At 43.8% G+C, this 10,082-nt stretch overlaps 1 non-coding gene across 1 annotated transcript; it reads right to left on the bottom strand.

Moving 5' to 3' along the window:
• Positions 1-921: 921 nt before the first annotated feature.
• Positions 922-996, bottom strand: Trnas-cga (transfer RNA serine (anticodon CGA)). The gene has a single exon. It is a non-coding gene; the product is annotated as a tRNA-Ser (tRNA).
• Between the last annotated feature and the right edge of the window lie 9,086 nt (positions 997-10,082).

The raw sequence follows: 10,082 nt of genomic DNA on the forward strand, positions 1-10,082 counted from the left end.
GTGTCTGCTAACCGTTCCCCATACCTGTTTTTAACTTTAGTACACGTGTATTATTTGGGATTCCATGCTTTTGAGGCGCCTTCCTGTACGTCAGGGTTTTCGTTTTAATTGCATTAATAGCCTCTTTCAGACTTTCCTGGGTATAATTACTGTGTTCCCTCGACCCCAGAGCTCGCTTATATTTCAGTACAATACTGGCTGTTCCTAAAACAAAAGCGACAATCAGAATTTGTTACAACGCATCTGCAGGGTAGCTTTGGGACAATCCCAAAGTTTCCCCATGTAAATCTCATTATTGACAAAAGCAGCCAAACCAGTTGCTAATTATAAGTATTTTCATTCCACGTTGACCGAAACTGAGCCTTGGCGGCTTCTGTGAGGGCATGCGTGATTACCAACTGGCGCCACTTGGATGGGTGACCCTCCGGTCTGACGAGCGCTGTTGGCAAGCGGGGTGCACTCAGCCCTTGTGAGGCAAACTGAGGCGGTACTTGCCTGAGAAGCAGCGGCTCTGGTCACGAAAACTGCCAACGGCTGGGAGATCGGTTTGCTCACCACATGCCCCTCCGTATCCGCATCCTGTGATGTACCTGGGCTGAGACAATGACACGGCGGCCGATCGGTACCGTAGGGCTTTCCAGGGCCTGTTAGGACGTGAGTTCAAGAACACTGTTCAGCATCTACCTTACTTAAAGACTGCTAATTCTGCCCCAGTATGACATGGTTAGGAATCCGGTTCCTTTATGCGTTTCAGCTGCCCACTTTGGGGCTGTGTGTGCAGACCTACACTTTTCTGTAAGCGCCGTGCTAATAGTTGTACTTTGCAATTTTAGTCTGATACCTGAAATCATTGTTTGTTGTCATCGAGTAATTGATACTACTGATTGTAATTGTTGAAACTTCATGGCAGATTAAAACTTTGTGCCGGACCGAGAATCGAACTCGGGACCTTTGCCTTTCGCGGGCAAGTGCTCTACCAACTGAGCTACCCAAGCACGACTCACGCCCCGTCCTCACAGCTTTACTTCTGCCAGTACCTCGTCTCCTACGTTCCAAACTTTACAGAACGTCTCCTGCATATCCTTTCTTCCAGGAGTGCTAGTTCTGCAAGGTTCGCAGGAGAGCTTCTGTAAAGTTTGGAAGGTAGGAGACGAGGTACTGGCAGAAGTAAAGCTGTAAGGAATGGGCGTGAGTCGTGCTTGTGTAGCTCAGTTGGTAGAGCAATTGCTCGTGAAAGGCAAAGCTCCCGAGTTCGAGTCTCGGTCCGGCTCACAGTTTTAATCTGCCAGGAAGTTTCATATCAGCGCACACTCCGCTGTAGAGTGAAAATTTCATTCTAGATTGTCATTGTTGTTTGTTGTAGACCTACCCACCCTTCCTGTGGCCATTTATTGGATTTGGCTCGTAACTAAAGTTGTGTGCGTTCAGCTTAATGTTTCTTCCAAACAGGACCCATCAGAGATATACCTTGATTTATTTAATGTTGTTTGAATTATAATGTAATTATTTTTTAAAGGCCTTTTTACATTGTTTTTTGTTATTGATAGGAAAGTTAACTTCCAGTATAAGCTGGAAACTCCTGTAGCGCAGTTGTAATACCTGGTTTCAGTAAATTCGCCGTTTAAGTATTGCTGTGAATGTTAATTTCCATCAAATTTGTTTCTTGTTTGTTGTTTGGTATATGTGAACAGCCTTGTATAGGTAGCAATTAATGCGTCGGTGTTCTGCTGCTGCGGGGCAGAGACACGTTTTCCTTCTGCTTCGGCGGTTTTCCCGTCACCACACGAGCCGTTGTTGGTGTGTGATGTAAGCCTTCCAGCAAACTAAACACTCAGTTTCTTTATTTCTTTAAAAAATAAGGGTTTAATTGTCATTATAATTTTAGTAGTGTTTTAGGGGCGCGGTAGTCTATTTAAGCACTTAACTTGATTTATTTGTAACAGGCTGCTGGCCAATCAGCGAAGTATTACTGTTTGCTTCGGTTTTTACACGTGGGCAGCCTCTGGCCAGCTCTTGTCTATATGAGAGCAGAATAACCAATGGAGATTTATGCATTTAGTGTCTTTTATGTAACGTTTGCTGAACTTATATTCAAGTCTTGTTGTGGGATAAGGCCACTGTTGTGATGCACGTCACTCGGACAGAATGCCGTCGCCAGGTTTATTTAATCAGTTAAATACTTGGAAATTCGTGGTAAGTTTCTTTGGGACCAAACTGCTGGGATCATCGGTCCCCAGGCTTATACACTACTTAATCTAGCTTAAACTAACTTACGCTCAGGATAACACGCCCAAGGGAGGACTCGAACCTCCGACGGGGGAAGTCGCGCAAACTGTAGCAAGGCGCTTCGGGAGGTGCAGCTAGCTCACGCGGCACTAAACCAGTCAACTGTTTATAATCGGGCCATCATGATACTGCACAACTGACACGTGCTTCGAATGCCATTTGTGATTTCATGTATAACGCAAATGTCCTTATGCATTGTGATTTTAATTTAGAAACCTTAACTACTTGCAAGAATCATAGTATCTGCTAGTTCGCTTATGACAGAATTATTATTTAATAAAAACATTAGTTTTAGAATGGTAAACGACGCATGAAGTTAGGCCACCCTTCCAACTGTTTTACTTACATTAATCCCGATACTTCTCCATTTACGATTTGTTATACACTATTGGCCATTTAAAATTGCTACACCAAGAAGAAATGCAGATGATAATCGGGTATGCACTGGACGAATATATTATACTAGAACTGACATATGATTACATTTTCACGCAGTTTGGGTGCCTAGATCACTGAGAAATCAGTACCCAGAACAACCACCTCTGCCAAGCGGTCTAAGGCGCTGCAGTCGTGGACTGTGCGCCTGGTCCCGGCGGAGGTTCGAGTCCTCCCTCGGGCATAAGTGTGTGTGTTTGTCCTTAGTATAATTTAGGTTAAGTAGTTCGTAAGCTTAGGGACTGCTGACCTTAGCAGTTACGTCCCATAAGATTTCACACAAATTTGAACATTTATAACAACCACCTCAGGCCGTAATAACGGCCTTGATACGCCTGGGAATTGAGTCAAACAAAGCGTGGATGGCGTGTACAGGCACAGCTGCCCATGCAGCTTCAACACGATACCACAGTTCATCAAGAGTAGTGACGCGTACTGTGACGAACTAGTTGCTCGGCCATCATTGACCTGACATTTTCAATTGGTGAGAGATGTGGAGAATTTGCTGGTCAGGGCAGCAGTCGAACATTTTCTGTATCCAGAAAGGCCCGTAAAGGACCTGCAACATGCGGTCGTGCATTATCCTGTAATGTAAGGTATCGCAGGGATCCAATGAAGGGTAGAGCCACGGGTGGTAACACATCTGAAATGTAACGTCCACTTTTCAAAATGCCGTCAATGCGAACAACAAGTGATCGAGACGTGTAACCAATGGTACCCTATACCATCACGCCGGGTGATACGCCTGTATGGCGAAGACGAATACACGCTTCCAAGTTTGCGGTCACCGCGATGTCGCCAAACACGGATGAAACCATCATGATGCTGTAAAAAGAGCCTGGATTCATCCGAAAAAATGACGTTTTGCATTTGTGCACCCAGGTTCGTCGTTGAGTACGCCATCGCAGGCGATCCTGTCTGTGATGCAGTGTCAAGGGTAACCGCAGCCATGGTCCCCGAGCTGATAGTTCATGCTGCTGCAAACGTCGTCGAACTGTTCGTGCACATGGTTGTTATCTTGCAAACGTCCCCGTATATTGACTCATTGATCGAGACGTGGGTGCACGATCCGTTACAGCCTTACGGATAAGATGCCTGTCATCTCGACTGCCAGTGATACGAGACCATTGGGATCCAGCACGGCGTTCCGTATTACCCTCCTGAACCCACCGATTCCATATTCTGCTAACAGTCCTTGGATCTCGACCAACTAGAGCAGCTATGTCGCTATCGCAATCGCGATAGGCTACAATCCGACCTTTATCACAGTCGGTAACGTGATGGTTCGCATTTCTGCGCCTTACACGAGGCATCACAACAACGTTTCACCAGGCAACGCCGGTCAACTCCTGTTTGTGTATGAGAAATCGGTTGGAAGCTTTCCTCATGTCAGCACGTTGTAGGTATCGCCAACGGCGTCAACCTTTTGTGAATGCTCTGAAAAGCTAATCATTTGCATATCACAGTATCTTCTTCCTTTCGGTTAAATTTCGAGTCTGTAGCACGTCATCTTCGTGGTGTAGCAATTGTAATGGCCAGTAGTGTATTTACCTGTTTCTTGTGCTCCAATTGTAGTTCCGCTTTCGTATGTGAATGTTTAGAGCACACTTATCACTTGTCAACGCTGGCACGAATATGAAGGTGGCTGGTGGTCAGCACAGGTGGTACGTGGAAATTCTGGAGACTTCCAGTACTTTGCAGTAAAGATGAAAGCTTGCAGAGACCTCTGAAGCAATATGGTATCTCGCAAGTTGAAGCCGCGGGAGATGTAAAGCTGCATTGAAGTGTTAGTGTCCTGGTGTTACATCACCAGTACTAATGTAGTCCCAGATTACTGTAAGTATAGATTAAGCACGTCAAACAAAACAAAATGAGCCACTTGAAAAAAATACAAGATTTCCTCCTCCAACATCGTCCCTATTCGAGGGTAGCTCCATCCGGTTCTTAGTGACAGAAAGGTGCTTCTTTTAAACATCATTGTTTCGGAATCGGGTTGTAAATGTTTAAATGTGCACGTATTGTGTTTCGTTTACTTTTTTATTACTACAGTTTTAACTACCAGTGCAGAAGGTCATACGTCTCGTATATCTAAAAATTTCCATTTTATTTTACCCTCAAAAAAGTTTTAAATTCATTGTAATTATCACCCCTATTTTTTTCGTTTACCTAACTAAAATTTACTGACAACTCGCTGAAGAGCGAGTTGCCTGTTGCCTGTACCGCTGACTGCCCCGCCCCCCACCCCTCCCGCCGATAAGGAGCGTCAGGTTGATTAAACAACAGTAAATGAAGAAACCTGCAAAAACAGTCTTAAGGAACACTCTGAAGATGGCTGAACGATGTACAGCCGAAATATTAGAAAAAGAAGCAGAATCATGCTGCTGCACAGCTGAAATTTAAAAGAGCAGTCATTGCATCGCGAAAACATGCAGTCCTCAGACAAAACTCCTCCAGTGTGTCGTAATGACATAACTTACCGACGCCCAACAACCTTCAAACCTTTTTCTCGCTTACATGCTTAACGCCAAAAATTTGACACGTCAACTAATTCATAATGTAATCAGATGTTTGAAGTTCCGTTATAAGTGAGTGTTTGATTCTTATAGAGGCGGCAGTTTACAGGTTAAGTACCAAACTCACAATTAATGCTCAGTTACCTCGTTATGTTCTGAAGTTAACACTTAAACTGCTTTTCCTGAATATAGTTTTTTCCTACGTGTAAAACTATTTATTTTTAAAAGAGGATCATTTTAGAAATTTAAAGGTAGTTCAATATCTTTGCTGTGACATGCGAAACGAGTTTTATCTAGTAATCTACCTTGTGCGCGTAAGAACAACGTGATATGAAGGAAACGGATTTCATAATGAACCTTGAGGAGTTAAGCTCTTTATCGTTCGTCAGAAGTTAGGTATGATCTGTGTGTCATTGAAAGAACAGCTGTGACGTTACCATAAGGAGAAGGAAAGAAAATAGCGAAACAAGCTATGTAGCGAGAGTCTCGGTCCGGTGCGCTGTTTTAACGTGTTGGAAATGTTCATCGCGCCCGTCTGCTGAGGAAATCTGATCTCAGCACCAACCTTGTCCCACTGACAATGCGCTCATTAGAGGCGCCAGCAATGCTTATCTACGAGAATAATAGTGAAAGGGGAACTCAGTAACTGACACTAACATGCGAGACCAGTTTCCATTGCAGACAAAACGGTGAAAATGACGGCGCAGACAGTAGCAAAGAAATGGTTCAAATGGCTCTGAGCACTATGCGACTAAACTTCTCAGGTCATCAGTCGCCTAGAACTTAGAACTAATTAAACCTAACTAACCTAAGGACATCACACACACCCATGCCCGAGGCAGGATTCGAACCTGCGACCGTAGCGGTCGCTCGGTTCCAGACTGAAGCGCCTAGAACCACACGGCCACTTATGGCCGACAGACAGTAGCAAATCGCTGATTGCATGCACTTCGCTTTCGGCGAAATTCTGCGTAAAATTACCAATGGCCATATTGCATTATTGTCTGTTGAGGTCTTCGGACTGAAAACTAGTTTGATGCAAGCCTCAAGTACCGCACTTGTCTCTTGGTCTCCCTCTGCAATTTTTACCCCCTCCCCCGCTTCTAAACAATACTAAATAGATGAATCTTTGATGTCTCAGAACGTATACTATCAACCGATCCCTAAGTTATGCCACAAATTTCTTTTCTCCCCAGTTTATTCAATACTTCCTTATTGATTACGGTATCTGTCGATCTTATCTTCAGCATTTCAAAAGCTTCTATTCTCTTCTTGTCTTAACTACTTATCGTCCACGTTTTACTTACGTACCAGACAACAATCCAGTCAAACGCCTTTAGAAAAGATATGCAAACACTTAAATTTATGTTCGCTGTTAACAAACGTCTTTTCTGCAGAAAGACTTTTCTTGCCACTGCCGGTCTACGTTGCTTATCTGCTCTACTTCGACCATCATAATTTAATTTTACTGTTCAAAAATGTTCAAATGTGTGTGAAATTTTATGGGACTTAACTTCTAACGTCATCAGTCCCTAAGCTTACACACTACTTAACCTAAATTATCCTAAGGACAAACACAGACACCCATGTCCGATGGAGGACTCGAACCTCTGCAGCGCCTCAGACCGCTCGGCTAATCCAGCGCGGCTATTTTTACTGTCCAATTAGCAAAAATCATCTATTACTTTTAGTGTTTCATTTCCTAATTCTGTCATGATCGCTTGATTTGATTTGACTACGTTCCATTATCCTTGTTTTTCGTTTGATAATGTCCTTCTTGTATCCTTCTTCCAAGACACTGTTCCCGATTTAACTTCACCGGAAAGTCCTCTGCTGCCTCTCAGAATTACGATGTTTTTGGCAAACTTCAGAGTTTTGCTTTCTTCTCCCTTGGCTTTAATTATTTTTCAAAATGTTCTTTTTCTTCTCTCATTGCTTTCTCAGTGTACATATTGAACAATATCAGGGATAGGCTAAAACTCTCCCTTCTCAACCTTTCCATCCTTTTCGTACCTTCGCTCCCTATGACTGCCGTCTGATTTCTGTACAGGTTTTAGTATATATCCTTTCGCCTCCCGTATTTTACCCCTGCTACCTTCATAATTTCAGAGTATTCCAATCAACATTGTCAAAAGCTGTCTCTATGTCCACAAATGCTAGTCACGTAATATTGCCCTTCTCTAACCTATCATCTAAGGTAAGTAGTGGGGTCAGTATTGCTTTGGGTGTTTCAACATTTCTCCAGAACCCAAACTGATCTTCTCCAAGGTCATGTTCCTCTTCCAGTTCCTTCGTGCAGTCAGTGGTTTGATCACTCCGCTGCGATTATCCTCAGGACCTTCTGGTGTCCCCAGCTAGTTAAACAATGTCGGAGACTAATCTCATGTTCAGTTGTACAAAAGAATTTTCCCAGTTTTATCGTGGAGAATCAGGTCTACTGAGCGAAATTTTTCCGGCTACTGTTGGTGGGATATCGTCATTGTGTAGACAGCTATAAGAGGCAGAGAAAGAGAGCAGGAATATCTACCAAGATATTATAGTCGTGCTGCACACTTGGCTGCCTGGAAGTTGTTTGCATTTATCGTCCACTACGACTTCATATTTAGTTCCCTTATGGTGGAAAAACAACGAAGCTTGAAGTCTGCAGCCCTCGCGTGCAGTGTATTTCATAATTCCTGTTACCGGTTTCTAGAGGTTGAGGAGGCGCACAGCAGCTTTAATTACCTCTTTTTAACGTTGTTTAATTTAGCATGGTGCTGGTTGTGTCAGTTGCTTTTATGGGTGAGCAGCCCTGCGAATACGGGACAGGCCACGTGCAGCGAGGTTCGGTGAAGCGACCCCCTGTGAGCCAAGGGAATGTGGACCTTCGCAGGGCAGGGGCGAAGCAGGTATAGCTGCTCTCACATTGTCTTGGGGAAAGCCGCTTTGGCTATCATCGTGGTGGCACCTGTCTAGTGTGCAGTGTTCGTTCCAGATGACGAAACTCTGCCAGCACATGGACCATGTTAAGAAAAATTCATATGCAGACAAACGCTTCCCGACTTTCGAAATAAACATGGCAAAACAGCTCTGACGTACCACAGGTTCAGAAGAGCCACAGAGTTGGCGCTTGGCCTCGAACAAAGTTTTTTCGATATTCCCATGACTTGTAATGCGTGGCCAGCTGCTGGATGAGAGGGCAGCAATTGGTGAAGGTAGATGTGACGTTAGAAGGATGTAACACATAGTGGGACGCTCTTTATGAATGAGGGGAGGAAACGGAAATTCTTGGTTTTTTATAATATTTCGCCTCTTCGTGGCAGGGTATTTCGTTGAAGAAAATTTTACGCCAATGGCGGACCGTTGTAACTGTATAAAGGATTAGTTTTCAAGTTTTCCTTGTCATGAAGAAGGACTCAGTCATATCTTTGCTGATTAAGAAACAAAGGACTTCGTCTCTGGGCTTGAACACATTGGTACTCCGCAGGCTCTTCTCTCAACTGGAACGGTCGACTGGGATCCATTGTTCGAGGAGGAGGAAGAGGAAATTAGTGTTTAACGTCCCGTTGACAATGAAGTCGTTAGAGACAGAGTACAAGCTCGGATTACAGGAGAATAGAGAAGAAAAGAAGTCGTGCGCTCTGAAAAAACCATCCTGGCATTTGCCTTAAGCAATTAACGGAAATCACAGGAAATCTAAATCAAGATGGCAGGACGCTCCTCCTTAAAGATAGTCTAGTGTCCTAACCAATGTTCGAGTCCTAGCCAGGTCCAGTCAATTGCCGAACTTCATGGCAGCGAGGCACAGTGTCACCATTCTGCTCGTATTCCACTGAAGATTATGGTGAACGTAGCAAGGAGCTCGGGGGCATGTCAGGACAATTCCAACTTCGAAGTTCAGGTTGTTGATAAGATACACTGTCCTGCGTTTGATAGCACATCCTCATGTTTGGCTATCTTCGGTTCTTTATTCAGGCAAAGAGACACTATAACTGATATGTAAGCAACTCAAGATAAATTATACAATTTCACATGCTTGATTATTAAGCTGTTCCGCCCCCATCGAGTAACTTTACCAACTGGCAGTAGCATTACAATATTTTTCGTGGTTAATTCCGTGAGTGTTACTTTAGTTATCTCATGTGTGTTTTGGATGCTTTATGAAACGAAGGAGTTCACTGAAATCTCGTTTTTATTACCACTCTATCGAACGCGTCAATGTTGCGATATTGCTAAGTGTATATAGAAATTGAATATACAGTATATCCTTTCTTCTCCCACTGTCTTTGTCCATATCTTCCTTCCTCTGTCCTTGTCCATATACCCCCCCCCCCACCCCTCACTCTGTCGATCACCTCCTCTTGCACTCTTTCTATTCACTTTCTTATCTCCCTACCTTTCGTTACATCCTGCTCTGCTCCACCCCCCACCCCCCCATTTTCTGTCCATCTACTCCCTCCCACTAAGTCCACTTCCTCACACTTCCAACCTTTCTGTCCATATGCTCTTCCCCACTCGCTCTCTGTGACCTTGAGTCTTGTTTATTGTTAATGCCAACGAAACCTTGATTGGGAGTTGAGGCCGTTACAAATGAGTGTGTTCTTTGACTGAGATCATTCATATCCGGAGTGTGAGAGACGTCTCCTGTTTATGAATCAGGGAGGGTAGTAGCTTCAATGACAGTATTTTCGACGGTTTTAACCTGAAAACGATTGGGATTATGAGGTTTCTGACTATTCTAATATGTTGATAACCTAAACAAAACTTCCCTGCCCTGTGTTAAAACCAACTGTGAGAAAGACAACAAATCATCACGCAGTTGTGCACGTACCTCAAGAGCATTTTTAAATCGAATGGATTTTCTCCTCA

Source organism: Schistocerca gregaria, chromosome 4 (assembly GCF_023897955.1).
Source record: "Schistocerca gregaria isolate iqSchGreg1 chromosome 4, iqSchGreg1.2, whole genome shotgun sequence".
In the NCBI taxonomy this organism is placed as follows: Eukaryota; Metazoa; Arthropoda; class Insecta; order Orthoptera; family Acrididae; genus Schistocerca; species Schistocerca gregaria.